This window comes from Condylura cristata, unplaced genomic scaffold (genome assembly GCF_000260355.1).
Source record: "Condylura cristata isolate star-nosed mole 26May11 unplaced genomic scaffold, ConCri1.0 scaffold00022, whole genome shotgun sequence".
In the NCBI taxonomy this organism is placed as follows: Eukaryota; Metazoa; Chordata; class Mammalia; order Eulipotyphla; family Talpidae; genus Condylura; species Condylura cristata.
This window is the reverse complement of record NW_004567123.1, coordinates 31,267,061-31,294,436: the sequence shown is the minus strand read 5'-3', so window position 1 is coordinate 31,294,436 and position 27,376 is coordinate 31,267,061.

Sequence of the window (27,376 nt, the reverse complement as noted above, 5' to 3'; positions counted from 1 at the left end):
CTGACCTGCACGGGAGGGGTAAGCCCAGGGAGACAGAAAGCCCGGGGCGGAGGGAGGCGGGGCGAATGATTTGTTTCATGGGTACCAGGTCTCCTTTGGGGGTGAGGAAGATGCTTTGGAACTAGAGGGAGGGGTGGCTGAACACTGTGAATGTACCGAACAAGTCACTGACTTGTACACTTCATAATAGTTACTGAAGTCATCAGTGCTTATTCAAAATGATCACATCTACTTCATGCCATTCTGAAAACTATTAGAAAATACCGTGATGATATTCTTCTTTATCAGGCAAAGGGAGAAGACTCTCTGCCATGGTTTTACCTTGTCATGTTTGCCATTAAAAGTAAAAGCTAGGGGCCCTCCCTGGTGGCACAGCAGGTTAAAGCACAGCACTAAGAAGCTAAAGTCACTTCGGCACGAGTTCGATCCCCACCCTGGAGGTGACCCACAGGGCGCGGCTGACCTCTCCTGACCCGCCCACTGCTCCCCTCAGCAGTGTACTTGATCAGTCGGCCTGTTCTGCTCCCCACTCTGTCTCTGGTGAAGCCTCTCACTGCCACTGCACCTCTGGCCTGTACCCCAGTTCTGTATGCAAAAATAAATAAATCTTTAAAAAAAAAAAAAAGTAAAAGCTAGAGAAAAAATATTAAAGTTTTAAAGAACGCTTAAAACAAGCAAACACAAGGAGCCACCAGGGGCCCAGGACAGCCAAGAGCCACTCTGCCTGGTCCCACGATGGGGACAGACCAGACAGGAGCCACCCACCCCCAAAGGATGATGAGTGTTCATTCTGACTCCTTTTCGTCTTGAGAAACACGTAGGCACCAGGTGCTTCAGATTCAGGGTTCTATTTTGCCTTTACTCCAATCCTGTTTCTCTCCCATTTTGCAGATGCGAAAACTAAGGCCCAGGGAGGTGAGAGCCAGAGTTCTAGCCTGAGCTAGAACTCTGCACCAGGCCCGCCTGGCCCCAAAGCCGCACAGTCCTGGGCCCCTCCCTGCGGGAGATGCAGGGACCAAGACCCCCAAGGAACCTGCCCTGAGGGCGCTGACACTGTGCTGGGGGACAGAGGGGAGACGTGATGAATCAGGAACCCACTCCTGATGGCAGTGACCAACTCCCGGGTGTCGAGGTTAGGAAGAAAGACAGGAGGGAAGGGGGAGCAGGGTGGAGGAGCGGTAAGGCCTCAGACAGGCCTCGCTGGCAAGGTGGCATGTGGGCAAAGACCTGGAGAACATGCAGGAAGGAACCCTGAAGTTTTCATCCATCTGGGGAACAACAAGTACAAAGATCGGGCAGGTGGCCACAGGAGCGGGGCGTGAAGGTAAATGGGCAAGATGAGGCCACAGGGGCCGGGGGCTGAGGTGACGGCGCTTCACCCTGGCAGCAACGGGGAGTCAGAGGAAGCGTGGGAGCTGGCAGACTGGCAGTCAGATTCGGGTTTGAAAAGTCCCCAGTTCCCTCTGGCTTTCCCAGGTGGGGGAGTGAAGGAGGAGCAGGAGGGCTTGTCCTTGGGGGTGCAGGCAGGAAGGGGCTGTCTCAGAGGGGGTCCTGGCTGGTCCAGGAGAAGCCCAGCACACCTCTCCTGCATCCACGCACCCCTGTTTAGACCCCCCGAGTAGGCAGGTTCCAACCTCCCCAGAGAAAGTGACAAGGGGGAAGGAAAACTTTGCTGACTCATGAGCCTAGAGCTCCCAACTTCCCTGCAGGGAAGACCTAAGCTCAGATGATGGAGTGGGGGGGCCTTGGCCTGCGGGGGAGGGGGGCTGAGAGCAAATAAAAAACTACAATGGTGGCAAGTGACAGAAAGCAGTGAACAGAGTGCCTGACTCTTGGGAGAGATCCCGGGGAAGAGCTTCCTGGGCAGTGGTCTTGAACCACCCAGAGGAAGTAGGAGTTGAACTAGGCCAGGGACGAAGGACGAGCTTTCCAAACAGAGGGGACAGCACCCACTCAGGCCCTGAGACTAGAGGCAGCCGCGGAGTTCAGGTTTCTGAAAGGACGCCAGACAGAAAGAGCCCAGGACAGAGGTGGCCTGAGCCAGGGGACACGTCCAGGCCAGCCCCACACGTGGCCGCTCCTGGCAGGCTGGCTTCTGCTGCCATGGAGGCTGTGTGGACGAAGGGCCGCCGCCCAGAAGCTTCTCTGAGCTCCGCCACTCTGAGCAGCGTAATAAAATAATAAGCAGATTTGGAAAAGGAAGTCTCAGAAATTGTTCTTCTCTTTAGGAAAATGAACACCAGGCCAGAGAGCAGGAGCTGCATGGCCTCTGAAGACCAGCCGCCAAGAAAAGGTGGCTGACAGCTCCCCTGCCAGTGCCAAGGTCTCCCCGCGGGGCCCTCGCGTTCCTCGAAGGACACCCCCGACACACTGTCACGCTGGGAGAGGCCCCTAAGTGGGCACTTCCTACCTAGGGAGCTGGGCTGCTGCCCACGGCGGCTGGGAGGGTCGGGAGGGGTGGCAGAGAGGAGAGACAGACAGGGGAGGCCGAGGGAGCACGGAGACCAGAGAGACACAGAGGCCAAGCGGAGAGGCGCAGAGGGCAGCGGAGCGGAGGGAGACGGGCAGGCAGGAGGGAGAGACAGAAGGAAGGGGAGAGCCGGGAAGAGGAGGACGTGAGACAGAGGCCGAGGGAGACCCGAAGGAGAGACAAAAGGCAGAGGCAGAGAGAACACAGGAGCGGGGCAGAGACAGGCCGGGCACAGCTGGGACGGGTGGTCCGGAGCCCCCAGGCCCTGCGCCCCGGTCTCCCACTCCCCACAGTGAAACTTCGCAAAACACAGGGCTTGGACGATAGAGACAGGGTGACCGTAGGGTGGCACAGGGCACAGGTGGGCTGGGCAGGGTGCCAGGTGACCCCATGACAGGAGGGAGAAACGGCTGCAGAGGGCGGGTCCAGCAGTCGAGACTGGAGAGAGAGCCCTCACGAAGCTGGAAGCCCGCACCCTGGAGCCCAGGCGGCAGCTCAGCTCTGTGAGGTGATGGGGTCCAATCACAGGGGATATGGGTCACCTCAGAAGGAGGTGAGCCCTGGGGGGTGCTGAGAGGGGAGGGGCGGTATGACTCAGTTCTAAGGAGCTCTGGCTGCTGCTGAGAACTCACTAAGGGAGTCAGGGATCTCCACAGTCAGGGCTGGCCCAGGCCGGGGCAGGAGGCATGGAAAAGCCCTGAAGCGCTGCTCTGCAGACGGCAGAGGATCTGGGGGGGAACAGGGCCCTGCTTCAAGATTCTCCCCAGCTCTTCGTGAACCACCCCCACCCGGTCTCTGACCCAACAAGCTGCCACCCAGCCAGTCTGTATCACAGACACCGCGGAACTCACACCTTCTCACTGGCCCAGAAACAAGACTTTTAGAACCTGGGGGCTTCCTTCTGCTGAAGAGTTTGCAGGTGGAAAAGAGAGGGGAGAGGGGAGGGTCCGGGAGGGGAGGAGGAAGAGGTACCTCCACCCCACACCCCACAGACGCATACACACCCACCCCACCCACCACCCCACACTACCCACCCTCAGAATGAGGGGTAGGGAAAAGCCCTCCCTGGGGCTGGGTGTGGGACGCTGGCTATCGTTCGGCATTTAGATAAGTGCAGCTAATCACTGACACCTTCAATTTGCACCATGTTATACGTCAATTATATCTCAATAAAGCTGGAGAGAGAGAGAGAAGACTCTCCACAGTGAACAGAGGCCCCAAGTGTCCACCGCCTCTTTAGAAGATGCCAGAAGAAAGTGAATCATCACTACCAGGAATGAGAAGAAGAAATGATAACGATAGACATCGCTGCTCCTGCAGGCCAACGACATGCCCAGGGCTTCCCACATTTTATTCCTATTTTTATAAGTTGTCGTGTATTTAGATTACAAAATTAAGAGACTCAAAAAAATAATAATAAATGAAAGGGGAGGAGGGGCAGGAAAGGAGGAAGAGAGGGGATCCTAGCATTACAGAAACATGCAACTCACCCTCTCCAGCCCTGCTGGCCTTCTCACGACCCCTCGGGCACTTCAGGCCCCAGCCTGCCTCAGGGCCTTTGCACTTGCTCTTCTTCCCTCAGAAAATCCCTACATGACTGGCCCCCTCCCCTGCGTGCTCACAGGGACTTCTCAGACTAAGCAGCAGCCCTTTCCGCATGCCTGTGATGCTTCCTCACGGAACCAGTAGGCCTGACACTAATCTTGGTCTACTGTCTGTCTGTCACCACAGACTGTCAGCTTCATGATGCAGATACTTGGCTTTGTTTACTGCTTTGGCCCCAGTGCTCTGAACAACTCCTGGAACACAGTAGGTGTCCAAGGTATCTTTGTCCAGTGAATGAGTAAATGCAGACACAGATGAAACATCTCTGCCCTCAGCTAGATGGGAAAGAGTTCTCAGAGGACAGCGACTGGCCTCTCCTGTGTCCGGCACACAGTAGGTGTTTGTGGAATGAAATTAGACAGTGGGGCCATTAGATACCAGGTTGAGAAAAATAAGACAAGGACATAACTCCCTAGGCCACTACGCACCTTTCCTGTGGTGCATCAGCCTCACAGTCCCATGAAGCAGGCACGAAGCAGGCTTTCCCTTGAGCCCACTTTCCAGACGAAGAAACTGAAGCTGAGGGAGAAGAAGCATGTTCCCGGCTCCAGAGGCAGGTAAGGGCTGGCGCTGGAAAATCATCCCACTGACCTCCGAAGGCAGGGCTCCAAGCACAGAGCATTGCTGTGCACAGGGCCGAACACCTACTGTGCATCCAGCACAGCTGAGCCTGAGCCTGGGCTGCCAGGCCCAGCTTGTGTAAGAGCAGCAGGAGACCTCACTGTGGGTCTTCGACACTAGCCACCAAATCGGAATTTGACAAAACACTTCTGGCTAAGGCCAGCACATCTGAGCAGACCTAGTTTGAGACCCGTGGTCAAGGTTTTGGCTTTGGGGGATGGGCAGGCAGGGAGGACTTCCTGGAGGAGGTGGAATGAGGCTGGCCTTAGGCCTGAGGAGGGTGAGGCCTGCCGGAAAGGAAGAAAGGTGGGAGGGGCCCTCAGGCCACACTGGGGGTCAGGGCAGGCTCCTGTCCAAGACTTCCCAGAGAAGCCCAGCAGGTTAAACCAGATTCACACCATCCACACCTGGGGGTCAGAGCTGCCCCTCCCTCCACCTACACATCTTTTCCATCCCCTTTGGCCCTCTGGGAGCTACACTGCCTGGCTTGTTTCCAGAAGGGCTGTGTCCCTGCAAATTTCCCATGGGCCACAGAGAGCCCGACGTGTGGCAGGATGGACTGGTACGAGCACACGCAGGAGCTCTTTCATCTGTGCGTCATTACAGAAACAGAACCTCGAATAGAACATGAGATCCCAAACCCAAATGTGGGCCTCCAAAGGAAATCATGACACTTTATTCTTTGAAATACAAGCCTACACCCACCGGTCAACTGTAAGCAGACTTTTTTTATGTGTATATAAACTCAATGCCAGCTGTAACATAGTCTAAGGCTTGATGGAGACTGGGTTTGAATCCAACCTCATCACTCACTAGCTGGGAGGATTTGGGCAAGGCATGTCATTCCTCTGTGCCTCCATTTCCTCATCTGGAAGATGAAGTTACGGGGAGTAGGCAGGGTCGGGGCTCCCTTGCAGCTTAAAGGAGACAATGAGAGTTAAGCACTTAGAAAGTACTCAGCACATAATAAGCTCTCAGGAAGCGGTAGTATAATTATGGTTATCAATATAATGACATACCTCTACTTCAAATCACATTATAAAACATAATGAATTCTGGAGCTATCAGTAGGAACTCATTTTACTAAATAAAGATACAGGTGATTACATATAAAAATACTTATAGGAATTTGCATAGACGTGGGATGGCTACACACAGAGACATATTTTCCTTTTCTCCATCAGCCGAGAAGACCCATAAGCAAAGACACCGCAGTTGCCATGAGCACACCCTGCAGCCAGAGCTTGGTTTCTAATACCATTCCCAAAAAAAGGACGAGGGCTCTGTGGAGAAATAAGTGATCCCAGCACTGGGCCAGGCCAGGAAATATACAGTAGCATTTTGTGGCGGGAAGTAAGACTGTAAGAAAATGCCGAGGGGCGGGGGGGAGCGATGAAGAAGGGAGAAAAATCTATATTTCAGGGAGGTGGGGCAAAGGGAGCCAGCAGATGAACAACCAGGAGACAAAGTATGAAATTATAACCCAGAATATAAATAAAATGAATATTTCTGAGCCCATGTTAGATAAGAATTACTTAGAGTGAATCAATAACAAATAAACCAAAAATAAGTGAATTGGGAAGAATGACAATTCTGTTCTGTTCACAGAGAGTTTGAAACTACTGAGGCAGCTACTGCCCCGAAGGAGGTGGTGAAGCTCGATGTCCTGCGGGTGGGGGGACACAGGCTGACTTTCTTCCAAGAGGATGGGGAGGAGGGGAACAAAAGGTTAATTCCAGCCCTCCCTGGTGGCGCAGCGGGTTGGAGCACAGCACTGAGAAGCTAAAGCCACTTTAGCATGAGTTCGATCCCCGCCCCGGAGGTGACCACATGGCGCGGCAGACCTCTCCTGGCCCGCCCGCTGCTCCCCTCAGCAGTGGACTTTGTCAGTTTGCCTGTTCTGCTCCCCACTCTGTCTCTGGTGAAGCCTCTCACCGCCCCTGAGCCTCTGGCCTGTACCCCAGTTCTGTATGCACAAATAAATGAATCTTAAAAGAAAAAAAGGTTAATTTTACATGGGGGGAGGCCCATCTCCACACAGTGGAATCAGATTGCTCACACACACCCTCAGCATGCCGTGATGACAGGAGGGTGCTGTCATTTCACTTCTGAGAATTCCTCTCCAGACCTGCAACCCGGCCGAGCCATGAGGAAAACTGGGGCACCCTACAAAAACCTGACTGTACCACCCTCAACCTGGCGACGTTATGGAAACGCCGAGGGAGATCACAGCCAGGAGGCGCCTGAAGGAACATGACAGCCAAGTGTGTGTGGAACCCTGGGTCAGACGCTGAACAGGGAACCTGAATCAACCGTGGGCTGTGGTGCGAATAGCGTGTCCACACTGGTAGTTTGTGGCTAGGAAATGGCTGCCCTGACCTTGGGGCCACGGGAGGCCCAGGACACGATTCTCTGGGTTTCTCCGTAAACCTAAAATGGTTCTCAAAGCCACGTGTTCTTACCAACGAGACTACATACCCAGTGTGTGTTCCACGGGAGGACTTTTCCCAGCCGGCTGGGGCACCTTCTAGTCAGACCCTTCGCCACCCGCCCTCCGCTCTGGGCTCCAGCCCCAGGCTCCTGGCCACCAGGGGAGCAGCCTGGCTCCCTGTGGAAACGTTCTGGAGCCCCCAGGGCCCGACCTGACACAGACACTGGAGATTCCTGTGTTCCTTCACGCTGTCTCCTCAACCCCCAGCTTAACAACCCCCAAGAATCTCGCTAACTCCGGGTTCCACTCCTTTCTTCCCTTTTCCCCCGTCTGTCAGCGGAGACTCCCCGGCGCCCAGTTTTCGGGCAGCGGCCCCTCTGAGAACTGAGTGCTGTGAGGTTCCCACCAGCACTCCCTCCCAACAGAGGACTCGCGGGTCCCAAATGCCAAGGGTGGCGGAGGAGAGGCTCCCAGGGAGGCTGGGCTGTGGCCCCAAACCTCAGGGCCCGGGCCCAGGTCCCCTCCCTGGCCCCAGGACAACTGACCGTCTGGGAGGAAAGAGCAAAGGGGAAGCGCGAGGCAAGCACCCATTTCTCAGAAACGTCGGGTGAACATCAGGAGGCTTAGATTCAAGTCCTGCCTCTGCCTCTGACTCACAGCGGCACCTTTGGCCACCCACTTCCCCTCGTCTGGACCTCAGGTTCCTCATCTGAGAGTCAGGGGCCAGCTCGTCTTCCCCAGGCTGCTGCTGAACCCAGGCTGGCGAGGCGAGGATCCCCAGCGCACCTCTCCCAACAAGAACTCGGGCCGGATTGCAGGGTCACGTCACACCGAGAGTCCCTGAGAGCAGGGTCACGAGAGTCCCTCCCAGGCCAGGCCAGGCCGCATCTGACACCTGCCTCGACGGCACCGTGCTTCTGTATAAACAGGCTGCGGGGCCAGGGAAGGCAGGTGCTTTTCTGCGAGGTGCCTTATCCAAGCTCCCTGCTCCAAGTGAATCACCATGAGTTTGCACTTTGTAGCTCATAGTCGCTCCTAAGTTGGTGACTGTTTATAATAATCACCGTGGGAATGAATTCCTCACCCCTGCCTTCCAACCCTCTCCCGCCCCCCATCTGTGCCAGCCAAAGTGGTTCCCCAGAACCCCCCAGCTCCAGGCTTGGGCTGCCTAGTAGGTCAGGCTAAGAGCATGAAACCAGGCAGGGGCAGGGGGCAGGCAGGGCACTAGGGCTCAGCTCTACCCCAGGGAAGGTGGGCAAGGACCCTCCTTCTTTGAACCCACCAAAACTGTTCCTGCCACATGGCCTTTGCCTGCGCTGGTCAGCCCTGCCGAGGTCACTGCTCTTCCCCGGGAAGGCTGTCTCCAGCCACCAGACTTGAAGACGTCCCTGCTCCCACTCCACCAACCCCCCTGCTCTCCTTCCCAGCCTCATGGCCTCTGAAAGGCCACCGTGTGCTTGGCTGTTCTATGACTATCGGTCTGCAGGCAAGACTTTGTCTGTTTTGTTTTGTGACGTGACCCCAACATCCTGCCCAGGGTGTGACACGTAGCAGGGTTCCAATAAACGCGGACGCACTGAATACGTGAACAGACTAAAATCCTGGAAACTCCCAGCCCGGCCTGTCTACAGGGAGGACAGTGTTCGCCGCGCCCCTGTGCTGTGCAGCCTCTGCTGCTCTCTCATCCTGGGGTGCAGGGTGATGGCCTCCACCTTGCAGCGGAGAGGAACAAGGCTGCCCGGCCTCAGACCTCAAGGGACAAGGCAGCTTCTATCCCGTCTGGGGCCGCCAGCTTTGGGCTCCTCCCACTCCACCGGGTTTCCTGGTGACGGAGACCCCGGGAGGGGAGCTGAGGCATGGCCCCCATGCACACCCCCTCTGTCAGGGCAGAACCTCCTAAACATCTCCCTGTCCCCACTGCCTGGTGGAGCCCCTGGGAGGAGGGTGCAGGCCACCTGGCCTCGTGCCAGGAACCAGCTTGGGGAGCAGAGTGTGGGACATTCCAGAAGGAAGTGATGAGGGCTGGGGTCCCCATGTTCACTGGGCACAGGGTTGGCCTCAGGCAGCGGTCCCATCCCAGTGGGAACCCAGGGGCCCGGTCCTTGCCCACCTTCACCGGGGGTAGAGCTGGCCCTAGGGCCCTGCCTGCCCCCTGCCTGGTTTCATGCTCTTAGCCTGACCCACGTCAAGTCATTCCACCAGCTCCACTAAGCAGCCCAAGCCTGGAGCTGGCAGGTTCTGGGCACAGAGGTAACTCTGGCACCCAACACCGCCTTTGTAAGGCTCCCAGGGTGGCCAGAGCAACAGGCGGATCAAAATAATGCAGCCTGTGAGGCCAGATGTCGGGATCCTCCTTGAATATTTGCCAGCTGTGTGTTCTTGGGTAAGTCTCTCAGCCTCTCTGGGCCTCCATCTCCTCCGCAGGAGACGACTGTGTCTCCCACTCTGGGTCGCATGAGACCCCAGCACAGAGGATGGCAGATTCAAATGAAGACTCCCCATTTTCAAGGTCCACTTCGGGGATAGGGAGGAGAGAGGAGATAGAGGGGAGGGGAGGCTCCCCCTCCGGCCAGGGAAGCCCCCCCGTCTCTCTCACCCTTAGAGAAGGTGCCGGCCCTGGAAAGGCGAGTAGCAGTTTGGCACAGGAAGCAGAGAGAAGGGTGCTCCAGGCGGAAGGCACAGGCTGGGCACAGGGTGGGCGGTTTACCTGGTGAGCTGCCTTCTCGGCCTGAGGCCTCAGCCAGGTACCAGCTCCTGGGGGTCCTCCTGCTCACCCAACTGAGGCCCCCAGCGCCATCAAGCCACAGGCCTGTCTCCCTCCTGCACTTACAACAATCTTACTCATTGTTTACTATTTCTCCTCCCTGTCCGTGCCCCGGGGCCGGGACACCTCTGTCCCTGTCTCTGCTCAGGTCCCGGAGTCCAGCACCGCGCCTGGCACACAGCGGGCACCCCACACTACCCCAGCACCACTCGAGAACTTCTCCCCCTTCGGGCCTCGCCGTCCACGTCGTGAAATCGTGTCGGCGTGCACCCCACGTGGGCTTGTGCTCGCCCAGGCCTCGGAGCGGCCAAGCGGGTGCTCACGGAAGTGTGTCGATACAAACAGCAGCGCACACTGGGAGCAGCAGACCCAGCGACGAGAGCACCGTGACGTGGGTCGCGGGGGTGTCGTCTGCTCCCGTGAGGTTGAGGTTCGGTTTCATTCTCTGCTTTACTTTTCCCCAGCTTTTTATGTTGGCAAACTTCAGACCCACAGAAAGTGCAAGGAGACCACCCAAGGGTCCATCTTCTGCCCTGTGCGCTTCCCCCTTGCCAGAAGGAAGCAGAAAGGCTGTCTGTACGCCTACGTTCTCGTCTCTCTCTCGCTGACCCACGTGGAGCAAACTGAAGACACCAAGGTCATTCCCCCTTGGCTCTTCTGCTGCTCTGATACTTTTTCTTTTTCATCTCTCACTCCATAAATGCATGAAGTCTCTGGAAGCAACTGTAACTGAGTCCTTGCGCCTATAAGTCTCAACTTTACAAGCCTTCTGGGCCAGGAGCCCTGGAACCTGGAAATACCGGGCTCCGGAAACCATCGTCGCCGGGTCTTGAAGGGCATTCGTGTCTGAGGTGGGCTCTCCGTGGATAATCTGGGGTTCCTGGGCAGGGCCTGTCCCTTGGAACTCTGTCACTGGTAACTCGGAGCCCTGATTCCCACTTCCCAGAACTGATGCCCAGACCTGAGCACAGGGAAAACCCCAGCCGGCCCCTGGGCGGCGGACACGAGGCCAATCCCCCAGCATGCCAAGTGGCACCGGGCCTGGGTCACAGGCCCAGGGGTGAGACCCACGCTGGGCCACACCCCGTGACCCTACAGGGACTCCCAGGGTGCCCAAGCCTGCCTCAGGCCAGCTGGGTGAGGGTAGACGGGTGGCCCCCACCCCCGCCCCGCCTGTGGAGAAATCCTCTGAGTCACCCCCACCTTATGACTCTCCTGCCCCACCACCAAGGCCTGTAATTATGGCCGCCGCCGCCTCCTCCAAGGCTGGGTCTTATCAGCCCATTGGAGTAGGCCCAGGAGGGACGCCCCGGGCCCCCCACAAACGCAGCCAGTCCTGGGCCTGTTGGCACGCGATGGGGGCGTGCCTCTGCCACAGGAGGCAGCTGACCTCAAGGCCAGAGGTTCGCTTCTGGCTCCGAGAACTCCCACTATCCATTCCCCAAAACTGCTCCAGTTCCACCATCCATGCCATTCTCCTGCTCATGTGCAAACTGAGGTTTCAGAGTGAAGCTCCAGGGTCTGGCGACGAAGCCCGCTGGGAGCGCTTGAGGGTCGTGGGAGACCCAGTGGGGGCTGCCTGTGGCGGTGGCCTTGGGCAGACCATGCTGTGGACACCGGAGAGGGCGGGAAGCAGAAGGCCGGTGAGGGACAGTCCTGGAGACTGCGTGGGGAGAGAGGCGGCAGGCGATGGGGCTGCCCTCGCTCTTGCCCGCCCCCCCTTACAGGCCCCCCACCTCCTGGGAGGAATGTCCCCATTCTTCAGAGGACACTGAGCTTCCGAGCAGCTTCAGGCCATTGTGCTGAAACGCAAGGGGCCCTTTCCTGTGAAACAGGGACCCCACCACCCCCACAGAGTGTGGAGAGGACAGCCAGGGCAGCTGAAATCAGACATCCCAGTTCAAATCCTGACTTAACCCTTCTGTGCCTCAGTTTCCCAGCTGCCCGCTGGCGGTCACAGCAATGCCACCCTCAGCTGGTTGCTGCACGCACTCAATCGGGCCCACCTTGAGCTGCCTCCTGAGAGCACGTAGTAGGCTCTTTCCATCCTCCTCTTGAAGTTGGCAGACCCCTGCTTACCTGACTTGCCGGCAGGCAGGGAGGCCAAAGAGGTCTGATTCTGGGCCCCCTCCCGCCTCCACCCAGTACAGACCCTGAGAAGCTGCAGCTGATGCCAGGCGGCCCCCTACTCCAGGGTGGGGTCCGGGGGATTAGCGCCCCCAGCCCCACAGCTCTGAGAACGCTCACACGACACACACCTCGGGCTGCGGCCGGGCAGGTTGCTGTGCAATTATTAATAATTTCCTCCCGGCCTCCCCCAGACCTGCCCAACCAGTCTCCCCACCGGTGGCAGGGCAGGCCTGACATCTGAACTGACTATTATTCTCTCACTTGTGGGAGAACAAGGAGGGAACGCAGGACCGTGCCGGGATGCTGGGTGGGCCACAGCACCGGAGTCTGCAGGTCCCCCGGGTCCCTGGGCCCCTGGGTGCACGCTGGGCTGCCCGGCAGCAGCTCGTGCCCCTTTCCTGAGGTCAGGTGAGAGAGGGGTGGAGGCCCCGCCCGGGTGGGGGCAGGAGGTGGAGAGAGGCAGAGTCAAGCCCAGGGTCTGGCTTCGTGTCCGGCTCCAGGCCTGCCTCCCGGTCAGCCTCAGGCAGGTCGCCGCCCCTCTCTGAGCCTCCAGTTTCTCAGCTGCAGAACGGAAGACGAACTTCACTTTGCAGGGCGAGGGGGGGGTCAAAGAGCCTAAGGTAGGGGCACACAGGGGACGCCCTGGGGCGAGGTCTGCTTGCCACACTCTCCCCCTGGGCATCCAGAGGGCTGCTCCCCCAAAATGGAGCCCTCCCGGAGCCTGGAGGTGTCAAGGCCTGAAGACCTAATCCCAGCTCCAGCCACATCCAAAACTGATTCAGGTGGCGAGGCCGGAGGAGGCCCTCAATGACTCCCTTTCCCCATAATTTGAGTTCAGCACCCCCAACAATGAGGGATAGCCTGCAACACCCAGCACATCTGGCCAGACTTGGAAAAGACTGATGCTGCCCACAGAGGGTGGTCAGGCCACTGAGCCCTGGGTCCTGGGGAACCACTGAGATCTCCGGACAGGCACGGGGCCTAAGCCAGGAAGATCAGAAGGTTGAGATCTGACATCTGGGCCTCGCCAGCTCTCCCTTCCACCCTGAAGGAGTATTAGCACATCTGAGAGCTCAAGGTGCCAGGCACCGTATTTGTAGCTGTGTGGCGATGAGGAGGCTACTGTGCTCCTTTGCATCTTAGTGACAATAGGCTGGCACTGTGGTGAGCCTAACCGCAGAACTGACTTGTAAAACAACTAGCAAGGGTCCTGGCACATAGTAGGAACTCTATAAATGGAAACTCATTTCTGGGTCCACTGAGTAATTTCTGTCTTCATGCTGCACCTTCCGCCTGCCTGGCAGCCCAGTTCCATACTTTGCATACGAACTCCTATGCATTCCTTAAAACCCCACCAAAATAACCCCTCCTCTGAGGAGCCATGCCTGACCCCCGACACACACAGACAATTGCCTCCTCTGACACTGCACACGACGTTTCCTCCCACACGACACTACATGTAGACACCACCACTGCAGCACCAGCGGCTGGCATGAAGGGGTACAGGCAAAAGATCTGTGTCCTCTCTCTCTCTCTCTCATGTGCTTTATAGTTTCAGCCAAGTACAGAGCCCCAAAATCCTCAGAGAAAGAAGAGCTTCTAGTTTTCCATCAAACTTTGAAAATGTTCTCAGGCCACCACCAGAGCCAAGCTCAGCGCAGATAGCAAAAGAGAGAATTTAGGATTGAAGAACCCTTCAATCCACTGTGTTACGGATGATCTAGAAGGGAGTGCGCATGTGACGAAGCCAGAGGAAGGGAGCTCTCTGCCAGCCCGGAGCGGTCGCCAAGATAAGTTGCCCCAAATGGTAATAACACAGTGAGGGGTAGAATGGGATGTGGAACGTGTTGGCTGCCTTGGTGAGGGTGGCCGGGGCTGGGGGCGGCCCAGGGGCAGGGGGGAGTTATATATTGATCTGTATGTACCTAATTAGTGCTGGGGAAATCAGTTAATAGGGCTGCTTCTGGGACGGGCCAGCGGAGGCTAGGGGTCGAGAAAGGTGGACATTTCTTTTCCAACCATGTGCTATTTGCTCACAACAGCTATTCCAAATAACTTGGTGAACCAAATCTAGGGCTTTGGAAGTCACACACTCTAGACCAGCCCCACCGGATGCCGCTGACAGACTAGTCTGGTCTCCCTTGAAGCCTTCTAGTAATGGGGAGCTCAGTAACTCACCATCTTGTGGTGGCTCGGAAAGGTGCTTCAGGTTCCAGGAGAAGAGGCATAAGCCCCTCCTGAGGGTGCAAACAGAAAGTGGGCGGAAATGTGAGTTTCTGTCTAGGGATCGCTCGGAGAGCCTGCCTGTCCCCGGGCCCGGGCGGGGGGCGGGCAGGGTGGCAGGGTGTGCTCTGTTGTGACTCAGGCCCCGTGGTGCCGGGGGCAGCGCCAGCTTCCCGGGACACAGGGCTGTGACTCAGGGCCACAGAGCACGGCCAACCCAGGTGGCAGCTGGCGGGCCACCAGGCCACCAGCACACCCGCGCCCTTCCCAGCCTCGAACCCGGGAAGGCCTCTGTCCCAGGCACTCACCACCTGGCTCACCGCTGCCCCCCTTGGCAGAGGGCAGGATGGGGAGAGTAAGGTTCTGGTGCCAAGCAGCTGGGTTTAAATCCATTCACTGGCTTGAGCTTCCGTTTCCTCGACTGTGTGGGGGCAGCAGACCGCCATGTAAGACTGTCCAAGATGCTCTGAGCTGATGAGGCAGAGCGCCCGGCCAGCCCAGCAGTCTGCGCTCAGTGAGCCTCGGCCATTACCTGGCGGCGCCAGCCCCTTGGGGGTCACTGACAGTGCAGCCTGTGGGAAGTTCGGGCGGCCCAGCTCACCGGCATGGCCTGGTCAGCAGACCTGGGGCACCTGGCTTCAGAAAGATCGACCAGGCAACCCCAAGGGAGTCTTAGGTACCCCCAAAAGACTGTCAGCTCCGCAAAGACAGGCTTTCTTCTGCTCCATCAGCTGGGTCTGGGGTGAGGGAAAGTGCCGGTGACAGACAGGGTGGGCTCCAAGGGCCTGGGGCCCCACCGACACACCAGGCCCCTCCTCAGCCCCCAGGCTTGGTTTAATGCAGGCGCTGTCTTTCAGTGCTTGATTCTGAACACGGGGCCCCACGCTCACGTTGGCACTTGGCCCCCAAACTCTGTACACAATAGCACCAGCATGTCCTTTTGAGCGAAGGAATGACCAAAGGCCTTGAGACCCCATTTGCTTTCTTGTCCGCCGACACTTGCGGGTCCCAAGTCTCCTTACACAGATGGGGATACGAAGGCCCGTGGGGGTGAACAGGCAGACCCAAGCCACCCAGGATTCACACGTGGTGTGTCAGGCCCCAAGCCCTGGCAGCTCCCGTGTGCCAGCGGAGGCCACCGCTCCCCGGAGCTCAGGGAGCGGGGCCACACAGCAAGCTCCTCCCTCTTTGCAGGAGCTGTCCTGCTGTCCTTTGCTTTGCAGGGAAACTGAGGCTCAACGCAAGGTACGAGCCGGCCCAGCTTGGCAAGGGTGCCTGCCCGGGAGGCGGCCTGGCCCGGTGCCTGGTCAGGGGGCGGGGGCCTCTGTGAATGCTCCTCAGTCCCCGCCGACCACAAGCGGGTTGGGTGAAAGGCGGCAGCTCCCCGCCCGCTTCCCCGCCAACGTGGGCCCAAACAATGGGCCTTTGTGCCCGGTGTGGGCGGGTTGTCAAGGTGCGCGGTGCTGGCCCTGAGCCCTGGCCTCAGCCTCCACTCGGGCAAGGGGGCCGGGCCAGGGGGTCTGCGGGGGCCGGGAAATTCAGCAATGGGGGAGTGAGGACTCCCTGAGCCAACCAGAGCACAGGGAGCCAGGACACAGAGCAGGTCCTGGGCCACACGGCGCGGTCAGAGGCAGCCCCGGAACTGGGGAGCAACCTGTCCTTCAGGCCTATAGCGAGAGGCTTGAGGCTGAGATCTGCCTTCAGAGGGCCCGCAGAACCAGAATTCCCTTCCCTCTCTCTTCTCCTTGACCCAGTAAAGCTCTTCCAAAGGAGCTCAGCTAGAAGTACCTCTCCCGGGTGCCTGGGAAGCCCCCGGAATGATATCAGCTGCAGTAGGGCCAGGAAGCTGTCTCCCCTCAACAGGGTCCGACCCATCCCTCTTTCCCTGCCTGGATCTTGTCCCCAGTAGGCAGGGAACTGTTGTGCTGGGTTTCACAGGAGAAAACCAAGCTTCTAAGAAAGGGTTGGGCTCCCCAAAGGTCACCCTCTGGGGGAGCAGTCCTATGGGGTTCGACTCCAGCGTTTTTAATGACCCTGGAGAAAGAAGGGAGCAAAAGACCAGCTCCTCTGAACACCCACCCACCTGGGGGGCAAAACAGAAATGAACAGCAGTGCAGTAAGAGTAACAGCAACTACCAGCACCGAGCATCGAGTGTTTCATTTTTCTCTCGCAGAACCGCTGAAAGGGGGGCATTATTATTACCCCATTTTATAGCTGAGAAAACCGAGACTCAAATGAGACCATTCACCTAAAGTGAACCAGCTAATAAATGGATTCAAGCCCTGCTGAGTTTGCTCACCCAACCCTTACAGCCATGTTTCCACGAGGGATGAATGACCCCAAATTATAGGTGAGGAAACTGAGGTCCAGAGCAGCAAAGTCACATGCCCATGGTCACACGGCCAGAGAGAGGCAGGAAGGCTTCAACCCTGGGCATGTGTCTCCAGAGTCCCGGTCTTGTTTCCTTCCTCCTCGACCACAACCAAGTTCCCTAAATGTGCCTCAAATCCATCTGCACCACCAGGCCCTCAGGATCATCGCCCACCCTCATCCTTGCTGGCCTTGCCCGACATAGAGCAGATAATCATGAAAATCCAGAAAGAGAATCCAGTCCAGAGTAAACTGAAAGACATGCACAGGAGCCTGGGGGAAAGCCGGGATCTGACAGATCCTACGTGGAGAATAAATAGCTATGCCCGGGCTGCTAGACAAACAGGACGACTCTTTGCAACAGAATGTTGAGTGGGGGGAAAGCAAGTTGCAGAAGCAAATGTACAAGGGATGCCATCTGTACCATCGCACCCACAACCGAAGACGCAACCCGAACCCTTCAGGGATACTTCTGGGGGGTGGTACGCAGTCTAAGCCTGTGGTAGGAAACTGGTCACAGCCACAAAAGCTAGCTATGTGCATCCCTTACTGCCTACCAAGTCCACTCGAAGATCATCTGAAAGAAATGCACCTTAGGGCCACCGAAAGACACGTGCGAGAATGGTCATAGCAACTCTATTCAAAATACCAAAAACTGGAGCGTAGTAGGGTGATTAAACAAACTAGGGCCTGTTTAGCCGAGGAGTACTACACAGCAGTGAAAAGGAATGAACCACTGACAGAAAACCTGGAGAGAACTCATGGGCATGGTGTCACCGTAAACATGAGGTGCAGAAAAGTACATGGGGAGGGTTTCTATTTATGAAATTCAAGAATAAGCAGAACTGAAGCTAGGAGAGACCTATGATTGTTCTGGGTGGTGGCCCCATGGGCCATCAAATGGTACAATTAAGATTTGTGTGTTTGACCATGTGTACCTCAAACCTCTATCAAACAAACAATAAACAAGCATGGACTCACGAACACCAAATCCAGAGCTGTAGTAACTTTCAGGAGAGATACACAGGCGGGGGGGGGGGGAGTCAGATCGGGGTGAGTGATGCCTGCATGGAAGCTTATTTTATTATCTTTTAAACTTGTCTGAATGTCTAAATAATTTCAGTGAAAAGCAAGTCAAACCCAAAACTGTGGCTGTGCTTCCCCTGCTCCAGGATGCACTACAGCTCCCTACTGTGGAAGCTAAGGCCCACCCTCCGTTTGCGTGCCGTTCAAAGTCTCATCCTGGGCCTCAACCTGTCTTTCCAGCCTCTTCTCTCACCCCTCCCCACCAGCCAAGCTGGTCTCCTCACTCTTCCCTGAACACGCCTTAGACATTCCCATCTCCACACCTTCCCTCCCACCTGGATTGCCCTCCCCATTCCTGTCTACTTGCTCTGTGCCAGGTACTAGGCCGAGTGCTTTAGGCTATTAACTCCTGAAGTCAGGGGCTGAGCCATGGGGAGACTCGGGCATTTCTTTCAAGCCCCAAATCATCTCCATTGTCACCTTCCATAAGCCACCCCAAATAATTAAAATACAAAAGAGTGGCCTTGTCTTTCCCACCCTTTCAAGACAAATCCCATTTCCAGAGCCCCTCCAATACAGACACTCTAGCCTGACTTTAGATTTAATCTTCACCCAGCCCTGAGGGTTATGCCTTTATCCTCTCACAGAGGGGGAAACTAAGACAGAAGAGAATGAGTGACTTGCTCAAAAAACTCATCAAAGATTGCCTTGCTCCTGAGAGCTTTCTCTTCTGAGAGATTCCAATCTTGACTGCCCCCCCCAGCCTGCTCCTGCCTCAGGGCCTTTGCACTTGCTGTGCTGCTCCTGGAATGCCCTTCTCCAGATTCTCCTATGCTTGGCTCCTTTCATCATTCTGACCTCTGAAGTCAGGTCAGAACAGGCTCCTCAGACCCCTGTTCCTATCCCAGGGTGAAGCTGCTGCTGCCCTTTATCACATGATCATATTTTATTCTAGGCAGATAACTTGGTGTGATCTAAGGCCCTTCTGCATACTTATTCATTCACTGCTTCATTATTTGCCACCTGCTCACCCCCTGGGATATCAGCACCACAAGGCAGAGCTTTCATCTGTCTTGCTCACTGTTACAGCCCAGGACCTGGCGTAGCGGGGGTTCAGTGCATGAGCTGGAAGAACAGAAATCCCTTAGCAGCAAGGACATGGCAGAGAAGGGAACCCCAGCCCTCTGGGGCCAGAGTCTTCACTGACTGTCACTCAGCTCTGCTCAGGCCCAAGGCTGCTGGGGCTCCAAAGAGGTGCAGGCTAGCTGGTCCCCACCACACCCCCCAGCTAACTGAGAGGGTCCATATGCCACCAAACACGTGCCTTAGATTGCTCTCTCTGAGCTGGTGTGGTGGCATGGCTTTTCTCTTACATTATCCGACAGAGACAGCGGGGGACAGAGAGAAACGGGTGGGGGGGGATGATGACAACAGAGACAGAGAAACAGAGAGAAATCAAAAGACAGACTTCAAATCTCCCCACCTAAGACGCACCTCACAGCTCTATTCACTGGGTGCTTACTAACTACAAGCACATAATTTTATGTAAACGATAGTGTTGGAGTGTCACAACCATCTACCCTGGCCACCACGCAGTCATAAAGTGATGGCAAAAAAAAATTTTTAATTAAAAAATAACACTGATGATGGAGCAAAGCACAAAATATACATGACATCTGACCTGGCAACCCCACTTCTAGGAAAGTTTCCTACAGTCTGGCACATGGGCACAAAGATGTTTGCACAAGTCTATCTGTTGCAATTTGTAGTGGCGAAAGCCCGGCAGCACCTCAGTGTCCAGCAATAAGAAACTGGTTCCTTAAACCAATGTGTGCTTCCACAAGCAATGATCACACAGCCCTACAAATAAATTAAAAGTAAAAAGGCTGCTACTTCTGTACTCTGTGCGACCCCTGCAAGATCTCCTGTTAAATGAACAGGCACAGAAACAGCAAATACGGTTTTCTAATATCTGTAGGAGTGGGTGAGGGGGGAAGAAAGAAAGATTTTTGTGTTTGCAGGTGCAAAGAATCCTTCTGGAAAGCAACACAAGGAAAGGTTTAGATAAGAACTGAGAGCAGCGGGAGACAGGCTTTTAATGACTACTTCATGGACCTTTGGAATTTGTGGGTATACAAGCTAACGACAAAAAATGAATAAAAGTTGAATATTTCGGTGACAAAAGAGGGCTCCATCCTTTGCATGTGGGGAAATGCTCAGGATGAACTGAGAGGAAAAGAGACAAGGCATTTATTTAGCAAGATCCTCACGTGTGGCCATGTGGGTAGGTACAGCATGCAATGCACTGGAAACGCAGTTACGTGTTACTGGCCACTCGCTTGCTAGGATTTACGTACCCCCCACACATCGCCATTTTATCCCACAGCAGTGGGCAGAGATGGGGGGCTTTTTATCCTCGTTTCACTGATGGAAGCATTGAGGCCCCAGAGGTGCAGTCTCCTGCCCCCAGCTCAAACTGGGCAATGTTCACTTTTTGCTTGGAACTTGTCAGCATTTTTGGAAGTTGAAATAATAAGCCGAAGTCTCTCCCCTCCCTCACCCTCCTTTTAAACCTTCTAAGAAGAGACGCTGGGACAGCCCAAGGGACCCAGATCAGCGGTGCCCTTCCAGGACAGTCATGGCTCCCTAGGACATTGTCCTGGAGCTCCAGGGAGGGAGAGCCACCAGGATGGTTTTTAAAGAGGGTGCCTATCTAGCCAAGCCAGAGCACAGAGAATGTTCCAGAAGAAAGAACTCCAAAGAGATTTGCTGCCACATGCAGGACCTGATCCAATACTGAAGTCAGAACCAGACCAAAAAAAAAAAAAAAAGGTTGGTGCCATCTCAGTAATGGGGATACGGACCAGCTATTAGGTGAAACGGCTGGATTGGGACGACATTTGTCCGCTGTGGTTGTCAGAGAATGTTCTTGTTCTTCAAACAGGTTCACTGAAGTATTTAAGGTGAAGGGTCAGGATGTCTGCAACTGACAACATTTTGGTAAAAGTCAAGGAGAGCAGGAAAAAGAGCTCAGGAATACTCGCTGGGCACCGTGGAGACAGCCAGGGGCCCGGGGAAAGAATTATAGTGGCTTGTTATAAAGTATTTGCACTTTTCTAGAAATATGAATTTTCCAAAATAAAAAATCGGATGTCATACATAAGTGGTTTCAACAGCTGGAGGTGGGGAAAGAGAATGACTTCAAAGGGGCATCAGGGAACTTTCTGGGGTGATGGAAATAGTCTCTATCTTGATCCCGGTGGTAGTTACGCAATTGGTAAATTCGTCAAAACGCACCCAAAAAGGACGAATCCTACTGTATATCAATTACACTTCCAGAAAAGTGACTGAAAAAGAGAAGTTGGAGAAGACAGAGAGGCAGAAGGTCTCCACACCCACAGGTACACAGGGGCCCCGCCGTGAGCCCGCCTTCCCTGACGCTGGCCCTCAGTGGACCCCAGGGGTTCCTCCGTGCAGAGGGCCAGGGTCCTGTGGGTCTTCACACCCGCAGTCCGACCTCAGGGAATCGCCAGGCACCAGCCAAGGGCCTCTCCTCAGGCCTCCTTGGCCTGAGTTCGGGGCCTGAGTTTCCCCAGGGCCAGCAGAGACTTACAGAAAACATCCTGTGTGTGCTGGAGGATGCAGGTCAGTGCGCACCTTACAAGGCGCAGCCTCTGCAGAGCCTGACAGTCGGCAGGAAAGGCCACTCGTCCTCCCGCGGGCCACACCGCCACTGCCCTCACAGCTGGAGCCGCAGGGCCCAGAGGGGAGAAGCGACTTGCCCAAGGTCACAGAGCAAGCCAGGAAGCTCAGTCTGGGATGGGGCCTTCCTAAACCAAAGTGCTGAGCCCGAGAGCAAGGTCACAGCCAGCCACCCCCGTGCTCAGTGGGCAGACCAAGACCCAGTCTGTGTCCGAGGCCACGGTTTAGGGACCCAAACGGTCGGTGGGGTTCCCAAAGGCAGGTGGAGGACGGCGGTGGGGGGTGGTGCAAGGCCAAAGTCCCCACCCCATCTTCTGCCATCCCTGTTGGCCCCTCCCAAGCTCCCTCTGCTCCCACCCCGTAGGGCTGGGCTTGGAGAGGAAGCGAGCGAGGGTCCTGCTCCTGCCCCCCACTGCCCCAGGGAGCACCCACATGGCAAAGCGCCATGGATTCTGCCCAGCCCACGAAACTCACCTCACCCAGAACCTGTTTCAACTCCTCCAGCACTCCTTGGCAGCCGCGCAGGCCTCATTAAGTGATGCCAGCGCCTCCCACACACCACCTGAAGAAGGGGAGGGGGCGCATGCCAACAATGGGGCTCTATGGCGCCCACCAGAGACCCCCGGGCCCCAAAGGGGGCACAGACGGCACTGCGCCTGCCAGCCGCAGCCTGGGCGCAGGGCCTTGCTGAGAGATGGCCCTGCCACCGTGCTCCCTGGGCAGGCCCACATGGGCCCGCAGTGGTTTAACCTCCTTAATTAACCGGCAGTGATTAAGAGGCCACCTTGGAAGGCCCCTGGGGCTTCAAGGAGGACCGGGGGCCAGGAACTGGGGGCAGGGGCCCCCAACCAAGACAGACTCAGAGCCCCCACAGGTGGAAAGGGGAAAGGGTCCCCAGCCTTCACCGGGCTGGGGGCAAAACTGCCCAACCTCCCCTTATGCGCTGTGTGACCCTGGGAAAGTGGCCTCACCTCTCTGTGCCTTGATTTCCACTGGGAGGGAGGGCAGGGTGGCGGCGAGACTTGATTAATGACTGTTTGTGAAAAGGTCCCGGAGATGCTGCTGATAACAGGCCCGGCTATTATTCTGGGAAGGCATCGAGGAGTGTCTGAGCCCATAATTACCAAGAGGATGAAAACAGTGAGGAACGAGGAGGCCTCGCCTGGCCCTGCCCGCTGCCCCCCACACCCAGCGCCCTGTCCTGGCGGGGGGCCGTCCCCAGGTCAGGGGGACGAAGGAAGCTGTCTCAGCCCTCGGCCTGGGCCCCGAGCCGCCGCTCCTCTGGGTACCCAGATTCTCCATCTGCTGCCAGCCACCCCTACTCACTCATTCATCCTACAAAAGTTTATTGAGTGTCTCCTGCACGGTCTCTGGCCACAAGAACTCAGCCCACTAAGGAGGCAGATGACAAACAAATAAGAAAATTCCAATGAGCTAGTCGGATGTTACAAAAAAAAAAAAAAACCAGGTAGGGAACAATAGCGGGGAGGGGAGGAGGCTTGAGCTCAGGTGCTCAGGGAGGGCTCGGAGGAGGTGACGTTGGGGCGAAGAATGGAAGCGTGAGCTGGAGCCCCCACGGGAGAGCTCTGGCTGAGGGAACAGAGCATGCAGGGGCCGGGGCGGGAGCTGGTGTAGACCGGGAGGGGGACGGGGAGAACAGCGGGGGGGTCGGAGAGCAGGTGGAGGGGCAGCCCGGGCAGGGTCTTTGGGCTGCAGCAGGAGCCTAGGTAGCAATCTCAGGCCACAGGCAGCCAGCCAGGGGGTCTGAGCAGGAGAGGGAAGAGGACAGACTCTCTCCCCAGATGGGGAACAGGGCCGGCTGGAGCCCACGTGCAGGCTGACGTCCAATCCAAGTGGCTGGAGACCCGCCCGCCCGCTTGTGGAACACTCTGCGACTCGGGTTCAAACCCTGGCTGAGTGGCCTCGGGCCTCGGTCTCCTTTCCTATGAAGTGAGAAAGACAACAGACTCTCCCTTGGAAAAGGGCACAGCCACTCCCAGTTTAAATGACGATGATGATTTAAACCCCCACAAGCAAGAATGAACACCTAACGTGTGGCTGCTGAAATCTGCGGGAAGCACCTGTCCGCTGCTCCTGGGGACCCCGGATCTCCAGCCCGGCCCAGACCCCTGAGGTGTGTGCCTCAGAAGCTGTGTGCCTTAGGCAAACATCTGAGCCTCTCTGAGCCCGAAAATAGGGCCACTGGTAAGACCCACCCTCCTTCCTAAGACTGTGGTGAGGATTAAATCAGCTAGCACAGGTAGGGCGAGCCAGCAAGGCCTGGTCCAGCCTCAGTGCACCTTTCCTAGTCATGCACTCACGAAAGTATTTCTTCACATTCCCCACCTGCTTGCCCCCCACTAACACCCCGATGCTCAGTCATAGCCAGCAAGTCTATCTCACCTCTGGGCCTTGATCCCCAGCAACCAGAGGGATATTGTAAGCACGCTTCTTCTCTGCTCGACTGCTGTGGCCCCCTGTGGCCCCAGGACAGACCCCCCACGGGGCCCACGTCCCCAGTCACCTCCTGTACAGACCTCTTCCCCCCACCCTACCCCCAACCTGGGCACATCCAGGTCTCTGAGTGGTCCCGCCATCCCACCTCAGGCCCTGTGCACGTGCTCTTACTTTTTGCCCGTGTACGCTCTCCCTCCTACAATTGCCTGAGTGAGTCCTTCTGAGGGGAATCTCTGGGGCTCCCCAGGGCAACCACGTGCTGCTCCATTAGTGCCTCGTGCACCCCGCATTTAGTACCCATTTTATGGGACAAGCCAGCTCCCCATAACTGAGAGCTGGACTGTGGGCATGCGGGGGGCAGGGACAAGACCCAGAGGTGTCTAGAGAGGGGGGAGGTGGCAAATATAGTGAGTGTTTAGGTGAACTGAGGTGGTTGGGTTGGGTTGAGCTGAACTGAATTGAGGTGGCTGAGCTGAAACAAAGTGAGCCGAGTGCAATCACACCCAGGGTAGATGAGGTGAGTTGAAGAGATGAGGTGGTTGAGCAGGGCTGAGAGTCTAACTAGACAGGAATGATTTGAGCTGAACTGAAGTGGGGAATGAGCTGAATTGCACTGAGCTAAATGAAGGTAAACGGAGGGGCTGCACGTTGCCATGAGTCAAGTCAGGATGAGTTGAGTTCAATCAGCTTGAGGTGAGTTTTAAACTGAATTGAGTTATACTGAATTGGGGTACATTGAGCAGATCTGAGGTAAAATGAGCTGAGTTAAGAATTAAACTGAGTCGAATTAGACTGAATTTAAGTTGAGTTTTGTTGACTTGAAGAGTTAAGTCCAATCAATTTTAAGAGAGTTTTGAACTGAGTTAAGTGAGCGTTACTCAACATCTTGTTATTGTGGCCTCTGTAAGGAGTATTTTAAAACATTTTTTGCCTCCCCATGAAATTTTAATGCCACAGATAAAGGGTAGAAAAGTATGTCAAATTGGTTTTGTGTGTGTATCTGTGCTTTATGCATCAAAATACTGAGTTTTTCACAAGGAGGAATTCATGAAAATTCATTTCGACCCCCTTCAGGGCAGTATCGCCTCTCCCCCAGCCCTTGAGAACATGTAAGTTGGACTGAGCTGAGGTGAGCAGACTGGCAGCCATGCAAACGGGGTCTCTCTTGTCTTCTGAAGGGTCTCGGAGGAGGCCAGGTTTCCTGCAAGGCTAAGGCAGAGGCCAGGCAAACCGCAGTCCCCACTCCACCCTGCACGGTTCACTGCACCATCCCCACCCCATTTCCTCACCTGTGAAATGAAGATCTAATAAAAGAAAGAACAACAAATGCACAGCCCCCAGAGGAGATTAGCTCTGTGTGCAGCATTTAGCTGAATGAGAAGAGATGGGCAGGAGGAAGCTACTTCCTTGTGGGATGAGGAGGCATGTATGCTCTAGCCTAAGGGCAAGGGGGAGCTACGGGAGGATCTGAGCAGGGGGAGAAAGTGACTTGCAAGGCCAAAGCCCAAATGGACTCTCCAAGGCCCTAGATGACACATCTGATTGGCTGAGCCAGGCAACATGGCTGTGCTCTAGCTGCAAGGGAGGCTGGAAAACGAGACCCAAGTTCTCAGCTTCTTCAATGGGAGGCAGAATTGGTTCACCTAGTAGGGAATTTGTCAAACGTCACGAGGTTTAGGTGCCAAAGAGTTGAAACAAATGGCCTAAAGTGCCAAATAGAAACCAAAATTTGGGCTACAAAATTTGAGTGTTATGAAGCTGGTTGTGGAAAAGGAGAAAGGCCCAGCCTGTCCCCAAAATGGCCAGGTAGTCCCTGCAAGGGCACTGCAAAACCACTCCCCAGCCTGGGACAGGGGCCCTGGGAACACGCCACTGGGTTCCCCAGCCGAGGGCCAGATTTGCTGCTTCCACTGCTTAAATATTCCTTCCTTAACCTTAATCTTCCTTAACGTTAAACTTCCTTCCACTCCTTAACCATTAAAAGGCTGCTCCGGGCCCTCCGTGGTGGCGCAGCGGGTTAAAGCACAGTACTAAGAAGCTAAAGCCACTTCCACACGAGTTCCATCCCCACCCTGGAGGTGACCCACAGGGCCCAGCAGACCTCTCCTGGCCCGCCCGCTGCTCCCCCCAGCAGTGTACTTCATTGATCTGCCTGTTCTTCTCCCCACTCTGTTTCTGGGGAATCCTCTCACCACCCCTGCACCTCTAGCCTGTACCCCAGTTCTGATGTATAAATAACTTTTAAAAAAAAATAAAAACAGGCTGTTTCCCTCAGCACCCACGGTGGCAGACCCAGAGCCCCCGCTCGGGCTAGGATAGGCTAGTATTTCTCTGAGCCTTGTTTTCCCATCGTCAAAGGGAAGGATGTCAGGGTGGCCTCACCAGTCATCGTGGACTCACAGACTGACCACGTGCCTCCTGCGGGCCAGGTCCCAGGACCCACACAAGCCCGGGGGGCCTGGGATGTGGGCCCGGCCCTGCTTCAAACCAGCAGGCCATGAGATGATCACACTGGCCGCTGCTGACCTAGTGGCCACGTGTGCCAAGCCCTGGGCTGAGCACATCACGCTGATTCTCACGCTCCATCCTCACAAGGGCCCATGAAGTCAACATCGCATGCATATCCCAGTAAGAAGACTCAAGGCGGGTGGGGGTGGGGAGGGCCTGGCTCCCGGACCCACAGAAGACATGTGGAGGTTGGAGACTGGCACCCAGGTCTGATGGAACTGAAATGCCTGTACTTTCCTCTACACTGATAGCGAGAAGGAAAAGAACAGCGATCACAAGGGCGGGTTAGCCTGTGCCCGGCCCTGCTGCGGACACCTTATCTGAGTTATCTCGGAGTCCTCGCCATCTCCATGAGAGGCCTGCGATTATATTATCTCATTTTCCAAATGAGGAAACAGGCTCAGAGAGAGACAGGACTGGGCCGTCTTCACCCCACAAAAGGAAAGACACAGAGCTGAGATTCAAGCCCGCGTGAGCTGGCCTGGAGCTGGGCCCTTCACCTTCCCTCTGTACACCTGGCTCGACACCCCCGGGCCCACTCTGGCCCAGCTGCCCTGTCCTCACGAGTTACCCCCCCCCCCCGCCCAGTGCTCCTTTGGGTCCGAGCACATACTGGGTCGCATAAACTATCTTTCCCAGGATTTTTCCTTTGACATTTACACCCCCAAGTTGCCCCTCCAGCCTCACCCCTACAGGAGACCCAAGGCCAGCCAGAGCCCCACCTGATTAGCTAAATGACCTATGATGACTGACTAAACCCCCAACTGTGACCTGTGTCGCTGGTACAGGCCTTGTGCCCGTGACCTCAGTCGGGCGTGGGAGGGATGGGGAAGCAGTGGAAATACTGTAAGATAGCTGGGTCCCCAATAGCACCAGCCTGCTGCCAAGAGGAGCTTTAGCAACCAGACAAAGCAGTGGGTTTACTGAGAAAGGGGGAAGAAAACACAGGCAGAGGGTGAATCAAGACCTGTGGTGGTCGGGCTCACAGGGTGGACCCCTGGAACCACCAGGGGTCAACAGCAGGGAGTGGGGAGACCAGTGGCAGAGGAAGGATGCAGCAGGATCTCA